Source organism: Asterias rubens, chromosome 20, assembly GCF_902459465.1.
Source record: "Asterias rubens chromosome 20, eAstRub1.3, whole genome shotgun sequence".
NCBI classification, from domain to species: Eukaryota; Metazoa; Echinodermata; class Asteroidea; order Forcipulatida; family Asteriidae; genus Asterias; species Asterias rubens.
The window spans coordinates 551,794-574,354 of record NC_047081.1 but is presented as its reverse complement, the minus strand read 5'-3'; the positions used below and the strand labels follow the sequence as shown (position 1 = coordinate 574,354).

Genomic DNA, 22,561 nt, shown 5'->3' with positions numbered 1-22,561 from the left:
TGCGTGATTTAACAATAGATACTTGATGAAGTTTCCGTGCTTTGCGATGCTTCAAATTAGCCGAACCATTCTAAATTACCTTAAAGGCATGGCAAACATTTGTAATCGTCAAAGACCAGTATCATAACTTGGTGTATCCCGACATTACGCATAAAATAAACAAACATGTGAAATTTTGGATACAATTGTTCATCGAAGTTGTAAGAAAACAATAAACGAAAAATACTCTTGTCGTATAGATTTGTGAGCTTTCAAAATGCTTGAGAAAGGCCCAATATCTGAAGTCTGAATTCAAATTTGTGGGTGAAAAAAATCTTTTCTCTCTAAAACTGCTTCACTTCAAAGGGGTCGCTTCTAACATTGTTTTTTATACTATCATCAGCTCTCCAGTGCTCAGAACCAAGTAAGTTGATGGTCATTGTGTAGCGAAATAATTAGCAAAAGGTATACAGTCCCTTTAATAGTGTCTACCTAAGGCGAACCCCCCCCCCCCAAAAAAAAAAAAAAAAAGGTTGTTGGCGGGGAAAGTGCAAAAACAGCTCTTGTTCATTCAAAAATATGTAGGGGCCTATTATAAACATGAAAAATTAATTCGAACCGGGAGCATGATAAGTAATTAATCATAACATCATGAATCATTTTGTGTGAGGTTAATGTATTAGTTCTATGTTTAATTCAGCGGCCATTCCCCATGTGCCATTCCCGCGGACAATACAATTTCTTTGTTTACAAAATGGAGGTCAAAACGCAATGAAAACATTTAGAAGTTTTGAACATAAGTTATTATTAGGACAAAAAAAAACTTATAAATGCAACACTGGTGTTCATTCACAGACATAAATTATTTGTCGAAAACGATGGGGGTTGAACACCCGTCTTCAAAAGAGTTGCCGTTTAGTAATTAATTTGTTTTAAACTGGACGGGTTCTGAGAAGAGACTTCATTTGGATGAGGTTGTTCCCTCTACCTGAGGGCATCTTTATGAACTTTACACTGATTCTGGGACTCCCAGTTGAGAATTACTCTCATTTCAGGTTCATTCCCGATTAAGAATTAACCAGGTTCTGGCTCCTCGGAGGCCTGACCCATTTTTTGTTTTTTTACTGTGATTTTGAAAACGATTTTCCGTCAGTTAGGACACATTTCTGGTCAGTTTGACGCAGATCCTGGGTCAATCTGACCCAAATTGGGTCAGACCACCTTTGACCCTAACCTGGGTCAGTTCTAACCCGGGAACTTTTTGTTTGAGCGATTGAACAGGGGCTGAAATAGATAAGTCTGAACGGAGTTTGAGAGGGACATACCTGGGTGGTTCTTAAACCCAGCCACCCACTTTGCCCTCTCAGACCCACCTCTAAACCAATCCCATGTCCCAGTCAATTACCAGGGCCCAATGTCATGGAGCTGCTTAAGCAGAAGATATTGCTTAACAATTATTTGCTAAGCAGAAATGAGCAGGATACCAATTACAAAGTGTACGTGTGACATTATAACCTTATTACGATAAGCATGATTTTGTTCTGCTTAGCTTTTTTGTGCTGCCGCAGCTTTGTGAAATGGGCCAAGACTACATTACTTGTAACACTGAGAAGTCAGTAATAATCAAGCAGAACTCCACAGCCTTCCTAGAAAGAAGAAGGGAAAAGGGCAGGTATTTGGGGAAGAGAAGACTGGTATTAAGGTTTATTCCAGATAAGACCCCTGACTGAGGGCTTTCCCTAAACCGTGGTGCGCCGCTTAATCAGAGTAAATCACACAAACACACGAAAGGCTCTTACTGCCCCAGCGAACCGGACGCCTCTACCGGGGTTTTGTTGTAATCCACCCCGCCGTACACAGCTCCTAGATCCCCCACGATCGTAGCCAGAAATACCCCTCAGATTAAACACCATCCAATAAGAACAGAGTCCCAAAAGCCTACTGCTTCACTCGTAAAGATCCCTGGTCTCTCCTTCTCTCTCTCCTGACTTGTCTGGGAGTCGAGCAGATTTTACCAAAGGAGCAGCACCGTCTGCAACCTTCAGTTCAAGGGCTCTCTGATTTAGTGTGCCATGACTTTTATTTTATCCCAAAAATGGAGTTTCATACTTGTTGTAACTGGAAATACTTGCCTGTAAACACGACATTTTTATACGTTGTAATGACGTCATCAGGTAGGTTTTTCTCTTTGATGTTAATGCATGATTGTTAAAAATGTGATTATTTAGGCAGTATTGTTTCTCAGATGCTTCTGCAGCCAGCAAATGATGAAATTAACTTATCCCGGTTTTTCAATCCATGTATTATGATGTGAAAATATCCCCACGTAGTATTATTTGAACTTTGACACGTCGGATGTCTATTGTGTGCGTTGATAAAAGAGTTGCCTGTGTGCAGTCTGGCATCTAGGGGGCGTGCTTCGATATTACTAATCGCTGAAATTCATTTATTTATTTATTTATTTATTTATTTATTATACTCTAAGGGCCTTGTCACACGAGGCAACTTGGAGGCAACCGACTGCAGTGCACTACTGCAGGACCACATTGGTAGCACAGGAATATATTTCAAACAATGTCTTGCGTTCCCAAAGATGTAAACATTTAAATGTGAATGAATTATCTACCTTGAGATTGTCTGGATCTGGTTGCCTGTAAATTGCTTCGTTTGACATGACCCTAACAGTCCGATTTTCTTATCCTTGTTTAAGAAATTAATACTTTCTTCATTATGTCTTCTTCGGCTTGCATGTCCTCTTCCCAACCTTAAATTGTAGTTGTCCAGTCCCAGCCTGACCTTAAGTGACATGTAAGTGGACGAAACCATTCTATAAAAAGGGGGTAGTGTTACAAACTATTTGGGCAGCTAGAGGGGCAGTATTACACCGCCCCACCCCATCTTGAAGATGTTCTCAGAACCCCGGATACCAGGGATTTATTGGAGGGTTTGAAGTACTGTCGGATAATGCTGAGTGTAGGAAGGGCCTTCTTAGTCCTGTTGTATTTTAATGTAATTTTAAAAAATTCCTGCTTCATAATGTGTGACATCAGAGAATTTGGAAGCGTCACATTGATGCGACAAGCACAAGAAAGATCAAGGTGTAATGGTGATGAAGAGGCCTTCCTTCTGCAGTGGAGCGGCATAGGCTAGATATATAGATAGATAGATAGCTCGAAGCCTCTGAAAATATAATGAGGCTTGGCGAAGGTTTAAGTATTTTGATTAGTGTGGATGTTGCAAATGTCAGTTGTCATGTGCGACAACAATGTTAATGAACTTCTTTTTTAATCCCATGATACTGATAAAACGTCACGATTTTATTTTTGTAGGTTCTGTGTTTGTTCAAGTTTAATCCTAATTGAAACAGCAGAACTTGTCGTAAATATTCATTTCATCATTAATTGTAATAAATAATTTATTGGGAAACAATTATGTTGTACGTCACCCCTAGTTTAAACTGTACCCCCCCCCCCCACACCAAGCAACTAACGCCACTCCCATTTTATGATTTTGAAGTTATAGTGGTACACAATAACTATAGACTTGTGACCCGTTCAGAAAAACCGACGCGCTATTGCATTTATAAAGAATCAACTTTCGCCACTGTTGAGTTTCGGAATCCAATTGTATCACATTGTGCTCCTGAATTTCCCTCGATCAATTCCAGTCCTCTTTAGGTTTAACTTGTGTAGTTACCTCTGCCAAAATACAGAGTTTGGACCAAGACAAAAACCAGCAGCCCCAATTATCACGTCTGGGGGATTAACGGTGTAACGGTCAGCCCGTGTTTGGTGAGTGGGGCGACCCGTCTAACACCTCGACTTCCCCCGTCTAAAAACGCAACCAACCACGGCTCTCTTGCATAACACAGTGTCGACCGTCGCATCATGCAAATTAAGTATACAGCGGTTAACAGTAATAGTATTTGTGAGTGTTCTGTCTCACTTTGATGTTCTTATCCAGCTAGAAACTGTTGATGTTGAGAAGTATCTTAACTGAGGAGAACTTGAAAATGTGGCTAGTGATTGAAAACTCAAGATGTGGAAACTGAAGTTAAGGTGAGAATTGTTTGAAGTTTGATTTGGTTTACCGATGCGTTGATTTTGAGTAGATTCACCAACAGTGTCTCACGTCGTTTTTTGACGACTCTATCTCAACTAAAATCCTTTTTTTTTTAAGCTTTTTTTTTTCAAGGTTTTTGAAGAGATGGGTACGGGTGATTATGTTTAAAAGGGTAGGAGTTGTGTTAATCATGTTGGAAGAACTTTACTTTTTGTACCGTTGTTAAAAAAAATTCAGATTTTGAGACTTGGTCGCCATCTTAGATAACGTCACTAATTTGCGTATCACCAAGGACATGTCGTCGCACAATGTACCATCCTGTTCAATCTCGGGTACTTACTGCACGTAAACAGACCAAACGGAAGCCATTTTATTTGGCCAAGGTAGGAATTGTTGTGAGAAATATTTTCCAGCAAATTGCCAATAAATGATTAGCAAATTGGCGCCTTTAAAGCAATGGGGAATACAGCACGAGGCCATGGTACACAACGAGCTTACATCATGCCGAAAATTGGGTCGTGATTTACCCTGTCTCCCTACTCATGGTTAGTACCCGGGTCTTTTCATCATGGCACTCCCCGGGCATGGTCAGCGCTAATGGGGCTCATCGGATGGGGACAGATATCATAATTTATGTTGGAGATTCTGTACGGTTGTTGGGCAACAATTACTCGGGTTGGAATGATAACTTTTGACACGATAAATGTATAGTGCGACCTTCTGTCCCATTAAAAGCATCCATAATAATCAATCACAAACTCTGATATCTTGATTTATTGTTGGTTTTTATCAATATTCATTCCCCGGTGCCAATACAGAAGTTCTCTTTCTGCCTGTGGTTTTTCGGGTTGGTTTACTCCGAGTAAAAGCTAGGTTTGCAAAAAGAAATATTTATCTATAACTAACAAAATAAAACTAGTTCTACTAAAAAGAGATTTCCAAATGATGCTATCACAAATTCCACTTAATTGTACTTCAAAATGCAAAGTTTTAAAGCCTACTTCAAACTAGGTTTTTTCGTATCTTCATGCTTGAATGTTTCTCCAGAGTTTAAAACATGACATTATTCCAGCCAAACAATGTAAAAGAAAGAAGATTGAAAAAGAGTAAAACTTTTTACCGCAACTTTTCGTTTGTATCCCAACCACATTGTTGTTCGATGGAAACAGTCGTACTGTCAAGACGAAATCCCAAAATGGCTTACAAAAAAGAAAAAATCTATTCATTTATCATGATGTTTACTTGTGCACCACAGAGACTGGTGCCTTTCTCTTCCCCCATCTCTGAAAGGGAATTTTCCATGTTGAAGTTAGTTTCCAGACTTCTAGGTTTTCTATTCCAAAATGTGAATGTCCTCCGATTCATGACCCTATACTTTTGCTCTCCTTTTTCATTTTTTTTTTTGGGGGGGGCGGGTACCAGTCTAAAGACCGGCTGAGAGCAACATGCCACGCCGTTCACCCAACCTCAAGTTCAGTCACTTTAGATCTAGTAATGTGTCTATCATAAAACTGAGTGTTTGTTCCAAGAAACAAAACTGGATTACTGGCGTGTGTAACATTATTCAAAACCAAAAAGGTAATAATAACATCTTTTCCATGTTGTTTTAGGGGGATTACATTTATGACAAATATATTATTAGCTCACATGGTGCGTAATTATTTAGTGTACTTTTTTCGGGGTTAATGATGTGCAGCTTAAATGGTCTGCCAGCAACAAAGAGCTTTATAAACGAAACAAATTGAATTGAGTGAAGTTACGTGAAGCATAACAGAGTGTTCCGGTTAGTAAATCTTTAGAAATTTTATTTTAGGATTAATAATTCGATGTTAATGTTAATCAGTGTGGGTAGACATTGATGAAAAGTTTCCATAGAAAAATAGAGGCGATATCGGAACGTTTTAGGTCTATGGATTTTCAATGCTATTCAAATTGACTTGTGAACGAGACATGTTAAATTCGTTAATAAAAAACAAGTTATGGCACTCCATGCTTAAACTCCAAACTGGGATTATTTGCTCATCAAATAGGTGAGCATTCCATTTTAACATCTAGTTAGGACCGACAATTTCAGTATTCCTAAAAGGGAGGGGATACTTTGGGTAATTACTCCAAAAACTAATGACCATAAAAAGGTACTTGGTAAAGAGAACTGGAGAGCTATTATGTTATAAAAACATTGTTAGAAACGACACCCTTTGAAGTAGAAAAGAGAAAGGGGTAGTTTTCAGCCCATATTTAAATCTCCTTTCGCCGGCATCTGAAAGCACACAATCATACAGTTTTGTTGTTGTTTTTTCGTTCATTATTTTCTTGCAACTTCGGTTACCAATTGAGCGCAAACTTTTAGGGCACCAGTAACACATTTTACATGACTGTGACTCTCTGGTGACCTTATTCTGGTAAGCATGCTTTTTATGTGCTTAGTTACTTGTTTGTTTAATAAGCTGGGCATTTCTTGTGCCTAAACAGCTCCCAGAAAGTGAAAGTAGTCATACAATTAGCATAATCGTGCACGGCCACAATCTTGTTCACTGTGTTGCCAATTTCCTACTGTAATCGAAATGAATATTCTCTTTCATTTACCCTCCAACTTCCCCCGGTTAGCCTTCTCAAAAGAAGCACAAACCGATACCTTACAAGTCAAGATTCCTGAAGCGACGTCGTCTTCAAGAAGATGGGTAACAAAAAAAAATGTACTATTATAGACAAAAAGAGGGACGATGGAACTTAATGCCTCATAAATGAAGTCCAAATCCATCTTTGGTGAAGTCAGAAAAACAAGAGCCGTCATTAATTACAAGGATGGGATCGAGATAGTTAAGCGTGACTCCGGGCGACGCGGGGTAGGGGACCTAATCCATGCAAAACACACGCCGTCCATCGCGACTTTATTCCCCCTTGTCGAACCTCACCCACAGGGGGCCAGTCCTCGGTGAAGTAGCTTTTTTCTGATGTCTCTTTTATGTATTGAACACTTGAGCGATGATGGGGCGCTCACTCTGGTTTTAATGACTGCAGGCATGCAAAATTGACTTGGGTCTGTAATCCCTTGTTCAATTCCCCGCTTGAGCGTCCGGGGAATTTTCAGCATCTACTTACACCAGCCACTCGACTCATTTTAAAAACAAGTTATCAGATTCACAAGCTGGCCGTCATCAATCTTAGGCCAGGGTTGCAGTGCAATAACGTCTGCTGAGGTTGACAAATACACGCTTCGTGTGTTTGCGGAGCGCGTCTGAATCGTGACGGTTGGACCGAACCGATATCGTGCAGCCTGCCGTGAAAATGACCAATTTCTCGGCCATTTGAATTGGGTAATCTCCGGTGGGTGTTTTGGCACGCGAAGTTCCGGGTTTGAGAAAAAAAGAGTCGTCGTGAGTACCAAATAATCTCTCGTGTGAATTAAATCAACACGATTTGAGAAATTGAAAAATGTCACTGAGGAAATTGATTGTTTTTTATTTCCCATTATGCAATCAACACGGATCAAACATGAACCAATAAATTACAAACAGACTGGCATTTTAAAATTACGTCCAAGGATTATACGAAGCTGCGATCGTGATTAAATTAAAACGGTTTAGTCAGAAATTAAATTTAAACAATTTGTTGTGACAGCCGAGCCTCACTTGCTCTCTTCTACTGAGAAACTTTAAGCCAAAATAAATATTCTATTTGGTTATGTAAAATCTCTTTTGATATATTCAGACTAAATTTTCCAACTGCAAATTTAGTTTGTTATGTCTTTACAAATACAAAAACTTTGTCGTACCAATCTTCAATCGCCGACTGCAGTTAACAACTTTGAAATGCAGATAAAACGTCGCATTTTCCCTCCTTTTTTGTAATGTTGTACGCCCAAATAAATCAACAACTTTTATTTGGTTATGCAAAACTCCCTTTGTTTGGTTTCTAGAAGAAAAACACTTTTTGTTAAACCTTTCTTGAGTTTCCAACTTACCTCTTATGAAAGTGTCTTGTCTTAATAATGCAGTTTACAACTTTAACCGCAAACTATGCATCGTACTTCAAGTTTCTTAAAAATGCAACTACGAAAACCTTTTTAAAACTATCTTCAGTCGCCAACTTTACCTTTTATGTAAAAGTCTTTTGCCTTGATAATGGTGTGTCGTACTTCAAAGCTAGAAGATAATTATGTTCATCAGCAACGGACATTCCGAATTTGAATCTCACAGTCCGGTTTTGTCGGGTTGCGTTGGAACCAAATCCAAGATGGCGTCTGTCTATCCCTAGGTATGGGTTATTAGACATGGTTAGGCCGTGTCCGAAACGGCGACTTCGGCTACAGCTACGGCTAGATCGCGCGCGTCTGCCTATTCTTCAACACTCTGGTAGACGCGCTGATCTAGCCGTAGCTGTAGCCGAAGTCGTCGTTTCGGCAAGGCTTAACATTGAAAGGTTGATAATGAAATGAATGGAGCATGGTGCGCAGTGAGCAATGAAGTCGAAACGATGAAACATCGCATGTTTTTTTTCTGTTTTGTTCCCCAGTTGTTGCCCCCACCCCCGTAATATTTCCTTTACATGTTTTCGTTTAAAAAAATCCTGTTATTGTCTGTTCTTTTCACCTATTATATAAATACATGTTTTTTTCTTGTTTGCATTGTTCGATCTAAGCAAAGGCGTCTATAAAGTTGCCCCCCCCGCAACCTCCTCTCAAGCCCCGCCCCTGTTTACCTCGTAGCACACAGGGGGCATGTTAAGTTATTACCTTTTTAGACTCGCTTGTGATCATCAAACGATCGAGAAACATTTTACTTCGAAGAAATGTGGTTATATATGTTAAAGAATATGAGAAGCGTTACTGCAGTTATGCTTCTCAGACTATGTAATCACGGATGGTTCTTACTGCGTGGACAGAATTCAAACCTTTTGAAATTAAATTATAACATTTTAAATGTACTGTTGTACATCTACAATAATAACTTAAAACAATCGAACGGTTTCAAAAATGCTTTTAAAGACACTAGACACTATTAGTAGTTGTCAAAATCCAGTCTTCTCACTTGGTGTATCTCAACAAATGCATAAAATAACAAACCTGTGAAAAATTGAGCCCGATTGGTCGTCGGAGTTGAGATAACTGAGAAAGAAAAAAACACCCTTGTCACACGAAGTTGTGTGCTTTCAGATGCTTGATTTCGAGACCTCAAATTCTAAACTTGAGGTCTCGAAAGAGTTGTTTCCACGTGAATAGTGAACCGGTTTCTAGTTAATCCTCCATGGTATTCTGTTACAGTTCCTAATTGAGTTCCCGGTTCAACTTTGTCATCCTGTCACGCGTGAATCCTCAATGGTGTTCTTATACAGTTTCTAAACTAGTTCCCGGTTCGATTTTGATATCCCGTCATGCGTGAATCTACAACCAGTTCACGATGGCTTACCGTGTGAATAAGGAACTTGCCTTGCGTATATTGTTGCTGCACTCACGAAACGGGACGAGTCACTATATTCGGACACCGATCCCATCCACTCAAGCAAAACAAATTGGAAGTCAGAAAAGTGTAGGAAGAGTTTCATGCCGAAACGAAAAAGGTTTTTAGGGAGGAAAAAAGGTCGTAAACCCAGCCGCTAATTCATGTATATTTCTGGTCGAACTTGTTCTTACAGCTTTGAAAATCTTACAGAAATCTAACCATCCCCAGTGGGAATTGTAAGAAAGTTGCTAGAGAGTATCATCCCACATTGATCGGGTTTATCAAATTCGACTGTTATTTGATTTCTATGGAGTGTCAAATGTCCCTGTTCTTGACAAGCCGCTGGTCGATCTCCAATACAGTCCATATCAACTCCTCTATCTCCCAAAACGGGTTCCCTTTCAAATCCAGTTAATTACCTGCTATAAATTTACACGGCTCCAGCCTCCCTGATATCAAAAAAGAAACAAACTCTAAATCGGATCGCCAAGTCCACCTGAAACCCACCACACAAAAACACACACGTACGCGCCACACAACAGCGCGTGTATATTTCAGTGCGCTACAAACCTCTAATCCTGCAATCGTGTTTTGTCGTATTAAAGCAGCAGACGGGGTGCGTTGCCGACGGCTATTGTCGTGTTTTACCATTCTTTAAGAGAGAGAGTTTGGTGTTTATGATATCAACAACCACCGGGTGTGTAATGATGCACCCAGGCTGACTCCTTCCCACCCCCCCTTCTCTTCGGCTTGCATACAAGTGCAAGTTCACCGTATTGGTTTAGGGTTATTATCTGTGGGGGCATAATACACACGCGCGGCGGCAAAGTGGTGGGCATGATGTAGGAACACCATCAGAGCAGTGTGTACATAGAAGCATTAGTGACATCAGGAAGAGTGGCTTGGATGTGTTTGTGTATCTCTCCTTGTTCTGACTTTTACTTCTGCCGGGATGGTGGATCCTGGACACGGTTTTTATATTGAGGTCGAATCAATATTGGATTAGAGACACCGATAATTATATTTCCCTAATAAGGAAACGGTAGCAGGGGATGACGTCTTTTGGGAACGGTAGTTATATTTAGTTTTTGCGGTGTGTTCAAACAGGTTTTGAACCCCGCCCGCCCCCCCCCCTCCACACAAAAAAAAAACAAAAAAAAACACCCCGAATGGAATTACGCACCAAACGTCAGTCTCAAAGTAACATTATAATTAATAATGCACATGGAAACGAGACAAATAAAACAACTGAAAGGAACTTTATACGAGTTTAAAAATTGTAAGAAGGACGTCACATTCCTGTTTATTTAGATGAATAATTTTAACGGCAGTGTATTTGGTTTTCTACTCCACAAGTTACTAAACATAAACATGGTAAGGAGCACAGGAGAGCTGTTGATGTTAAAATAAAACTGTTATAAAACGACCTGTTTGACGTAGTGCAGTTTCGGAGAAAGAGGGTGAGGGTCCAAAGAAATGGCGTGGAGGGCAGTACAGATCTGATTGCCAAAATGTATAAAAACGGTATCCATAAAATTGACTCGATTAATTAAACATCAATGAACTTGGAGGGGGGGGGGTTGTCTTGAAAAGGTTGTTACATCTGAAGACAATGTCCAAACGACAATATTTAAAACTCAGTCCACTGGTGTTTGGGGGAGGGGTGGCAAATGCCCCAATAATGCCTTATTATTGCTTTGCTTTAAAACTTTGGCCAACCAACAACTTTTAAAATATGGCAAATAATGTCTTAATATACAAGATTCTATTGTGCCTTAAAACCTTGCCCATCACAGAGCTTTTCGGATGACCCTACTCGTTCTGTACCCCCCCCCCCGTCAATGTTGTTGCATTACCGCTTCAAATCTCCTTGAACTTCAAGCCTGTCGTTCCCCGCTGATGACGAAATACAGTGCGGTCCGTCTCGGCCGCTAGCCCGGGAGCTCAAGCTGCGATTACCGGCTTAGGAACTTATGAATAAAATTATCTCGCTATACGCCGAGCCGCAGTCTTCCTTTCTGTTTTTCCTTTCTTTCTTTTTTGTCCCCCTGTTCTCTCTTCATAGACACGGGGGAAAATAGCATATTACGGCCGAGCGTGCATGAGTAAATGGCATGTTTAGTAGAGTGTATATAGTATACTATTTTTAGCTAAAAATGTTATTTTATGTGTTCTCTTCTTTTTAGAGTGTGTTGCCATTCGAGACTAAAATGCTGATTATTTTGTTATGGAAAGTGCGTTGATTCATTTTACGATGAAAAACAAAATGCAAGGTTTCAGGAAACATGGTGAGTTAATTATTCTAACAGTATGTACATGTTATGTTGTTTTCTTTAAAAGTTTCTTGTTTGAAACTGTCATTGTTGTGAACAATAAACTAAAACTTTCAATATCAATAATGAACAATATTAATACAAACAGACAATAATCTATCCTGCTTCCAATGAAACACACATCTGTAAAGTAATAGGTGAACATATTAACCATCTACATGTTTGTTTTCTTGTCAGCAAGTAAATAATAAATGAACTAAAAGTTATAATTAATTATTCATTTGTAGAACTGGTCGTCAATTAGCACATTTCAAACAAGGACACAACGTCTGTCATTGTTGTAGGTGTAGCGTAAATTCATATCATGCATGGTTTCGAAACTCAGATTATGAGCTCTGCAACCTTACTTCCAACCCTGTTCTTTGAAGCAATGCCCATAAAGCTGGAGAAAGCGCTCAAGTCGTGTTTTCGAAAACACTATAATATTGGGGAGTATTTTTTTTTTTCGATTAGTATTCGTTCGGGAAAACAACAATGTATGTAGTTTTTTTTCCAGACGACCATCAGAGCATACTGATGATCAACCGATGATCAACTCACCATGGCAAAGCATGTCAGTAATTTGTGCCGAGCATCTTCTTTTGGTTTGCACAAAATCGGAAAAATCAGACAATATCTTGACCAATCGACAACGGAAAGATTGATTCATGCTTTTGTGATGAGTCGCATTGACAGACAATAATAACAGCCTCTTATACGGATTACCAGAATGTCAACTTCATAAACTCCAACGCGTTCAAAATTCAGCAGCCAGACTCATCACTAGAACCCGATCACTTGAACCTATCACTCCGATCCTTCGCAATCTCCACTGGCTACCAGTTAAATCACGGATAGTTTTCAAACTCCTAACTCACCCACCTACAAATGCAAAAACGGATCAGCACCAGACTATCTCCAGGATTTAATTCAACACTACCACCCTCCGCGAACACTTCGTTCTACGGTCAACGTTCCTTCCAATATGCTTCACCTAGACTATGGAACTCTCTTCCCAATAATCTCAAAGACTGTGCCACACTAGAACAATTTAAATCACAACTTAAAACCCATCTCTTCAATCACAGAAGCGCTTAGAGACTTTATTTTGTATTATGCGCTATATAAGAACTGTTTATTATTATTATTATACTGATCAAAACGTCGTGATGAAACCAACGGTTCTTTTCATATCCACCCCAACTCATTTCGAGATTATCATTATGGTGTTACCCCAATCCTTTACACTACACTTATGTAACTTATGTACCAAAGGAGTAGACAAGCCTGAGTAATGCAACGCGCAAACTCATCAAATATATGTTTATTCAACAAGTATATCTTTCTCTTAAACCTCTCTCTTGCGGAACTCGAACATTTTAAATCATCGCTAACAAGTTGAGCACATGGCCCTTCTGAAGTATCGAGGTACGCAATCCATCAAAACCAATGATTGATCTCAAATGTGTATCATGATGGATAACCCAGTCTGGTGCATTGGGGTTCACGGACGGGACATCACTATAAATAAACTAACCCTGGCGTGGCACCAGCTCTTTTTCCCCTTCCAGTTTTCGGTGTAAATTGACCGAACAATCTTATTTCAGTGCAAAGGTTCAAATACACAAAATACTTATGTGTCATTTTAATACTTTAATTGATATTATGATTAATACATAGGCCCTATTGGTTTGTGGGAACACCTTAATGTATCTACTTGCAGATAGATTGTGTTCGCTATAGAACTGTCTTGCTTTATATCTACTGCGGAAAGTTAATTTTTAATTGTTTTATTTATTCGTCTTTGGTGATAATTAAATTACAGCGATTAATTGATGTACACGGTGCAGTTATCAGCCATCATTCTAAATAATCACATTAGTGAAAACAAATTCATAATAATACTAAAAGTAAAATATAGGCATATTACTCAACAAATACATCAACATTTAACTTAGTAAACAAGCAAATTATTTGTTAATATTTACGTTTACTTATGGCGTATTAATGTTTCAGTTATGTTTGTCAATTCTGTGTAGAACTATTCGTGTGTACATTACTCCAACATAATCGTATGAATTTAGTTTACCATTTCATACGCTGTTCGATGTACTTAATTTGTTGAGTTGTTGCATCGTGTTGGCAAAAATATATATAACTTGTTTGCGTTTAAGATGTCCCTCTACCCTCAGACGGCCTAATTGGATTGCATGACACTGTTTTAATTCACACAAACTTACTCCACCAAGCGTAAAACATGTTTAGTTCCCGCGAGTAGATAGAGCTATCTTACTCAAGTAGCGTGCCGTTGTCTACCAATTACGCCGTCTAACACTCCCAATTTACCGGTCGCTACCTGCCGCGTTGAGCCCCACCTCTTCACAACAACGTCGGAGAATGGTCGGAGTTTACTTTGAATGTTTAATCAGGGCAATTGTTGTTGGTTGTACATAACGGGAGAGAGGGGTATTTAACAGTAAGGGGGTACTCAAACAGTGTTTAATCCTTGGCTATTAACTTGAACATGGGGATTGTTGCACCGTTAAACCTTACGGTGAACAGTTAGGTCTTTAACGATGGGTTTTAAGAGGGACAGTTTGCTCAGCGGGGTTTTGTACTCAGAACTAAAGATGGATGACTTAATAGTTTGATACTGGGAGAGCTGTTCTTCTTTTTGGAGTGAATGTTGATCGGATTAAAGCATCTCCTAGGAGTATTTGTCAAGACATGAACAAAGGTTGCTTTAATTAGGTGTCACCTAAAGAAGACTTCTTCGTTTAACAGTTAGTACTCTCTTAATGTAAAAGAGTGAAAAACACCACTCTTTACTTTTCGAGCTGTCCGTTATAATTATAGCTCTTCAAAAAGAGTGGTGGTTATTTCACTCTTTTAGAGAGGTTTCACTCCAGGACAGAGTAAACAATCACTCAAAAAGATGCAAACTTCAATCTAAAAGAGTGGAAGACCACTCGAAAAAGAGTTGTCCTTCATATGGCTCCCCAAAGAGTGCTTTTTCACTCTTTTACATTAAGAGAGTAGTTAAGATGGCTCGTGGTAAAACTATACACTCGTTAGGGGCAATTCAAAATAAATTTTGAAAAAAGATCGAAATTGGTTTAACATTGGTTATTCTGGATGGCCCCCTGTTTTTGTCAATAAGGGTAGTTAAGTTTGACCTTTTTAAATTATATAAAGGGGATGGCGTCGTGGTGAAACTAAAGACTTGTTAAAAACTGTATGTTTTCGTTAATAAGAGTATAATATGAGATAAGGCTTTTGGCTCATGGGATCAAAACATCCTGACGACACTCTCGGCCCTTAAAGAGGGGCCCAAGGCCAACTCAGTTTTTGTGATGGACCTATTTACAAAGGATATAGTCCTTAGGAGATAGTGGGAAACAAGTCTCTAAGCTCGTGGTAAAAAGGTTTCATTGTGTTTGATACCTTGCAAGTGAAAATTTCTGTCATAATAAAACTCTCAGAGATGTAAAATTTCCAATAACGGGTCTGTATTTTGAACAGGAAATGTTTTAGCTCCTTCCTAATCCCATGTTGATGATATTCAACCAAAAAGGCAATGGAGATTACCTTAAATCTGCCCCACTAAATACATAATGTGACACCTTTTGACACCAGAACAAGTTCCAACAACTATCTGTTAAACATCAATTGAGTGTTTGTTTGTCGGGGTGTTTACTTGTTTGTTTCTTCCCCCCACTCTTTGAAGACCAATGGTGTTCTATTTTCTTTTCCTGAAGACTATAATTTGAACAAAATAATAAGCTCTTCTTTACTATGATAAATTCATGCGAATTTAAATTAGACATTAATGCAGACTTCAATAGCACACTAAATGTGTGTATAGACAGAACATCCCACACAACCAAAGGGTTGGTTTTACTTGACCTTTGACCCATTGAAAAACATAAAGTAAGGCTACCCCTTGTAGGCTCAGAGCAGAAAGGATTTATAAGAAAGATCTAGAAAGACCAAGTCAGCTCGGAGCAAAATGGACCCAAGTCATTTCGGCTATGATGAGCCGACGTCCTAACAAGATGTGAAATACTCCTCGTCCAAAAGAACCAATAACTTTTCTCTGAACTCGAAAATGACGTTATCTTCATTTTTATCTAATCAACAATAAACATTTGGTCCACATACCAAACTGCTGACTAGTAAAATCAAGGTTTATTTACGATCCCCCTTAACCAAATAAAATAAACTCAATCATGTTCTGACGTTGATGGCGCGCTGCTACTTATGTTGTGTGTGTTTACAAGCACAGCTGTCAGCATATGGTCCTTGCTCAATGAATAAGCAGGGTGGCATAAAAACCCAATTCACCGTTAACGAAATGAATTTATTCAAGAAAATTCTGTTGCACTTTAAAGGCTTTTTATGAATTTTGTGGTCCAGTTTTGGGTGTGGAAGTCAAAAACATGATGAAGTTCTGATTAAAGTTGCTCAATTTTTTTATTTTGGAAATCAAAGTGGAAACTGAGTTGATTGAAAGCTGTCAGGACTGCATTGACTTTTAAAAAGCACCCCTTACTCAAACTACTCACAAAACCTTTAGAAAAAAATGTTAAATGTTGGAATATGCATGTATTTTATTTCATGTAACTCTTCAAAACCATGAAGGTTTGGTTGCTATTTTCTTTTAAAACTCATTCACACAAACAAACTCAAACGGCAACCATTCATAATGATGGTTTAGAAAATGAACATGACGCGTTATCTGTTATTTTTGTTTCTTTGTTGGACAAGGACAAGCTTTTTAAAAAGGGACTTTGACCTTAAAAGAAAAATAACATCACCTGGAGAGATAAGGTAGTTTTCATCCACAGTTGGAAGTAGACAATACCTTAAAGCAACCGTTTATATATGTTGGCCTTAGACATTGTGTGAGAAGCCCACAACATGTTGGTAAATGGGCCGTAGTTTTAGGTGAGCTAAAGGTAGCGTTTTCATGGAATAGTTGATGAGAACAATTGCAGTGTGTTTGTACAGTCGTATAGAGACAGGTTTTACCAACCCTTCAAAAACTATTTCCTACATGAAAAATGAACAAGTACGTGAAGAAAACTGAACAATAAGTACAACTTGAAAGCGCCATGACTGTGTTTGGTTTTATCTGTATTGCTGTATTATCATCAGATGGAAACTTATTTAAGTTGTGTCTATGAGTATTTGATTTGTAATGGTATGATCGAAAAAGCAAGTAAACAAGTTTTTTATTTGAAAACCTTTTAGGCCTGTGTAAATGGGTTGCTTGTATGTGATGCAGCATACTGTTTGGGTTTTATTGGTTGCGGTGGTTGTGGGGGGGGGGGGGGCTATAAAAAAAACTAAGCACCCCTTACGTTTTGAACAGTTGGCCATCATTGACAAATCCCTCAAAAATATAAACACATTATTGTTGATTTTACAACTATTTTGTCAACTTTCTAATTATGTTTTTAACTTCCTTGAAGTTGAAACTAGCTGCCATGCATCCTAAGCAAGTAAAACGTGAATGGGGTTTGATACATTGCATGATAAGGTATCACTTTTGGTTTGTGGTAAACACCGCGTGTGCATATACTTGTTGTGTAGCTTATGTTCTTTGAGAACTTGTCTTGCTTTATATTCTACTACGGCGGAGTGGATTTTCGGAATTTGGGACAAAATGCATTATCAAATACCTGTAAATTTGAGCTCAATTCTTGCCAAGTCTCCAGGGAGCATTTCTGTCATAAATATAAGCATGTTGTATGTGATGCTCAACACCATTTCGTTATTATTATAGTTGTTGAAACACAACTTTTTGGGTGGTTTTGAAGTCAACGAAAACATTGTTGTATCCCCTCGTAAAAACAATCTTTTTGCTTCTATTTATGTCGGACATGATTGATCGTGACTTTAAAATAATCAAATGTTTTTTTAATTGGAAAACTTAGAACGAATTTTCACGTGAAAGTTTTACATTTTGAGGGACAGAAACTCATTTTGAATTAGCGTACAGAAACGTAGGGCATACACTTTTGGTTCTCTACTCGCTGTATTAAACACCATCGTCAAAACACTTTGTAAGTTTTCAGATAAAACGTTTCAACTTTCGAACCTCAAAGAATATCCGCCCTTTAAAATTGTTACACACCTTGAAGAAACCCGTATGCTCTTGTCAAGCATTCTTCCATTCCCTCGCTGCTATAAGAAGATGGCCTTGAGAATGCCAAAGTTTGTTAGTTTAGTACCACTTCTAGAAACACGATCACCCTAACCCCTAACCCCTAACAAACACATTCCCCCTTTGTAAGGTTATATAATATTATTAGCAACCGCATTGAAACGAGAAGCGAAAAGGACACCGTTGTTATATGTAGTATAAATAGTGGCTTTATTTATCTATGGGAAACATCTAATTCAATCTGGGAAAATGGGGGGAATTGGACTGAGGTTTCTTTTAATGTGTTTGTGTAAGTGCAGTGGTTGAATTAGAAAGGGTCACTGTACGTGTTTATGGAGGATTGGAGGTACAAACACAACTGTAATCACCTATATAATGATAGTATTAAATGAAATCTTTCCTTAATTCTTTTTAGAACCTCATTTCCATCTAGAAAGAAATTGGCTATCACCCATTAACATTAAATTCCTTAACTTTCTTGACGGTAAAAAGTTAAAAACTTGTGTAAGTTACTATGAAGCCACGTAAACACTAAATAATAGTTAAGTTTATTTGAAAGTTAACGACCCTGGTAAACGTAGGTCCGAGAACCATGTTGAATGATGCAGTTTAATTGGTAACCTGTTTAAGGCAATGGATTAACTATAAACGATTTAAGTAATTTCGTTAATCTTGAAAACAGAAATTTGAAGTCTTTAAACAAAATGTGAAGTACTTCTAAAATATTGTACACTGAACTATTTGGGAATCCACGTCTTGTTTCAATCGCCATCAACTCAATACATCTAGTCCTGTTTCTTATTGCATTCAACACTTATAGCAAAAACAGTTGTATGCGTATTTATAAAACAAGGCTAATATGTTTATATCGTCGGCCCTTGTATTTATCGCACGTTTGAGCTGCTTGTTTTCGTGGCTTTATTCTCGGCAAAAACCAGCTGCCACAACTTATACAAACCATTAAGGGATGACATTCAATTCAAACAAATACAAATGTACTTTTATTCCACGTTTTTATGAGAGGTTAATGTGTTGGGAGGGTCTCTTTTGTAACATTTGTCATTGTTTATTATTCTACCTTTTTTTGTACAAAAGACAAATCTGCGATGGCCTTACAGCCAAATATCTTTCTCCTGATTTGCTATGACTGTGTGCCCAATAATTGCATGCTTGAAGTATCATCAAAGGAATAAATCCCCAAAATATTTCCCATCTCCATTGGCAACTTTCATTATAGAGATGTGCATGTATATCAATGCATATTATACTGGAATGGTGGTGTAAAATGGCGAACAGGTAATAATAATAATAATAATAATAATAATAATTAGTAGTCGGAAAATATGAGGCAAACTGCATGATTTAGGATCTGTAAGCTTTTTAGAGTTTAACAAAAGGAACAGTTGTGAACTTAGTGCAACGGTCCACACAAAACACTTTTGGCTGTTGGTAGAGGTTATAGAAGTTAACGAATTTCACAACATACTCCCCTCAAGTTAATTGTTTTGCTTTCAAACAAATTGACTTATTCATGTTGTGGGGTCACCAATTGATAATAAGTAATGAAACAAAACGAGTTTTAAAAGGAGGTTTGGTGTAATTAGGAACCATTCACGTTAAACGTTGTTCATTCATGGAAATTAAACTTTTAAGTGAGTGTAAAATCCTTGACTTTCCTCTGAAGGTCTTTGGACTTTTCTTCTAGAAGGTCATATTAAGTCATGGTCTCTTAGTTGGAAATGTGAAATACAATCAGCCTTCAATCAGAAAAATAGGGTTGAAATCCTCCTTAAAGAGGGGGGAGTTTGGACGCTAAGTGAAGCACACAACGGGAGACTTAGCGGTTAGCAGGGCTTATAACCACGGAGTTTAGATGTCCATTATTCCGCACCTAGATGATAATACAGCGGGCCTCACACGACTCTCTACCCCGTTGAATTCCACAGACCTTCAGGCGACTTCGTATCGATTGTTCGGTACAACAACAGAACTTGACTAAACACGGCGCCAGTGAAACCTATTTTAGCCCCCTTGTTTGCAACTACCTGTATGCACTTCAAAGGTGTAAAACCAATTTTATATTAAACGAATATCTGTACATGTGAGTTTTTAACAATATGATATTTGATAACAGTGATCTAGTTTTGGATCATATATCACATTGGTTAGAGTCTAAATAAAATCATATATTGTATTATTACTGTACCAAATGACAACATTAACAAAATACTAAGGTTTGGAGATCTTTTGACTATTAATAATTATCATAAAGAATGAATTATTACAGGGTTGTATCACAATACGAGATAATGATTGGTAACATTTGACGCAGTTTGAAGTCAATAATTGGATAACTTCTCTGTTGGTTTTGAGTTATTCGTTGAAGGCGTAACGAGTATGGTTTCTGCCCGTGTTTGCGCTCTAAGCAACGGCACCATGTAAACGGTGTACACAGCAATACATACCATCAAATAACTTACTTTAGACCTTCCTAAGTTACATTTCCTTCTCAAAAAGATATATTTATACTAAAAATAAACTTCCTTTGTATAATAGTACAGGAGCTTTCGATAGTATATAATGCAGTTTGAGAATCACTTCACAAAAAGGGAACCATTTAGTCCTGTTGATCCGTTTTTGATCCAACATTTTGGGTTTTCCAAATCGAGTGGATCAACTTCTCACTTATCGGGATTAACTTTCGATCTCATTGGGGATTTGCAATAACAATTCACCACAAATCTCACCAACAAATCTCACACACAGTGATGAACAAAAGTTAACAAGTTTCGAGACAAATTAGGATTTTGTGAGCCCCAAAAGAGCTTAGGGTTGTATGATACGCAAGCCAGCTATACTTGAATGTTCGATTCTCTTAAATAGGTGGATTTGATGTCAATTATTTCCATTTCCTTATTCACTATTGTTAGAGGAATTCAATGCATTTAGCTCGCATGCCGAGCTGGTGGTAGTATAAACATTCAACATTACCAAGCATTAATACCGGCGAATACTGGAACTTTTGATGGGAAATTCGGAGCCAACTAACGGTTCAACATTCGGTTGCGGTCGGAACATTGGAGTTCTAAAGTGTTCAGTAACACTGTCAGTTATTCGTTGTTTTTAATTTCGTTCGTGACATAATTACATCACCAAAATACCAATGTAAAAAAAAACAATGACTGTGACGGTTTGAAAAACTAGCTTAATAGATTCAGCATTAGTTGTTGCTTGGTTATTTGAAATGTGAGAAAAACAACTTTATAAGTTGTGTCTTTTTCTTTTTTCTTCTTTGTTGACAAGCTTTCCGTTAACCTTATTTGTTTACTCGACGTATGTGCTCAGCCTTTGGCTGCCTCCCATGGAAATTATTTTAAATGAATAAATAATCGATAAATGAAGAAATAGTTATGTATACCAAAGTTTGGATACAAAATATTGATTTATTGTTATTAGTGGTCGTGAATTCGTTGAAGGGAATTTCGTTCCCAACATCGAACTTGTACATCAATGGAACACACAATGGACCAATGTTGCCAAAGTTGTTCTAAAGTTCTGCTACACATCGTTTTAAACATACAAAAGCTATATATAGTGGGATTTGTGTAATCATAACTAATATTTCGTTCATTTGCAGTTTGATATGTTTATTTGATTCGGACAGTGTTTACTCAATTATGAACGTCCATGGATTGTGTAAAACATTCTTCTCCGTTGTGCCTGAATCAGATACTAAGCAGATTTATTTCTTATTTTTGGTTTACTTTGTAATTTCTTGGTGTAAGAGCCTTGTGTTTTCTTTGAAGCCATCCAACAATCGCCAATTAACTTCAAGAAATACGTATCATTCGATCAAATCTCTTAAATCTGCTTAACATGCCTTAACAATTATAAGTTAAGACTCGGTTGAGCTATTCGCCACCTTTAAGATGTCACACTAGAATCTAATCTAAGATCCCTACTTAAACAGTATCATATCGTAACGACTCCTCTTTCCCATCCCAAGGAATGTGCACCCCTTATCCCTCTTACCTCATCCCCCAAGGATTTGAGATAAATTCCCCGCGAAACCCGTCCCTCGTAAAAAAGAAAAAGACACAAAACCTGAGCCGTGGGGTGGTAACGATTTGCGGTCCTTTTGTGCACCACCCAAATAGCATAAAAAAAGAAATAACTATAGTATGTTACGGTGGAATGGTGTTGCCGAGCGAAACACATTCCTCCAGGCCGGAATAATTGGAAACGACTGGGTGCAGATTTCGTCACCGTACACGCTGACAATTTACACTCTCTGAGTTGTTTTACTCTATTGGATTTTTTCCCACCCATATTACATGTCTAAAAGCGAGTGCCTCTAAACTCCAAAAGCAACAGTTTTCCTCCGTGAAGGATTTGGGTACTTTTTGTAAGACAAACAACAGTGTCCATAGATTTGCATTAAACTTGATACGGTGTGAAGATAACGATAGCAGAAGGCCTCTCTTATGATATTACTTGCTAAGGTGCTGTGGCTTTCGAGAAATGAGTAAGCAATGTCACGGAAATACCTCTTTATATATATACACACGCTCAAATATTTGTTTTCTAACTGAGACGAA

The 22,561-nt window shown here is 38.1% G+C and overlaps 1 long non-coding RNA gene across 1 annotated transcript in view; it reads left to right on the top strand.

The window, feature by feature from the left end:
- Positions 1–22,561, top strand: part of LOC117304081 — a 44,675-nt gene that overhangs the window by 5,946 nt on the left and 16,168 nt on the right. The window contains exon 2 of the long non-coding RNA XR_004520559.1: positions 11,669–11,770. This is a non-coding gene — a long non-coding RNA (uncharacterized LOC117304081). The remainder of the gene's footprint in view (positions 1–11,668; positions 11,771–22,561) is intronic.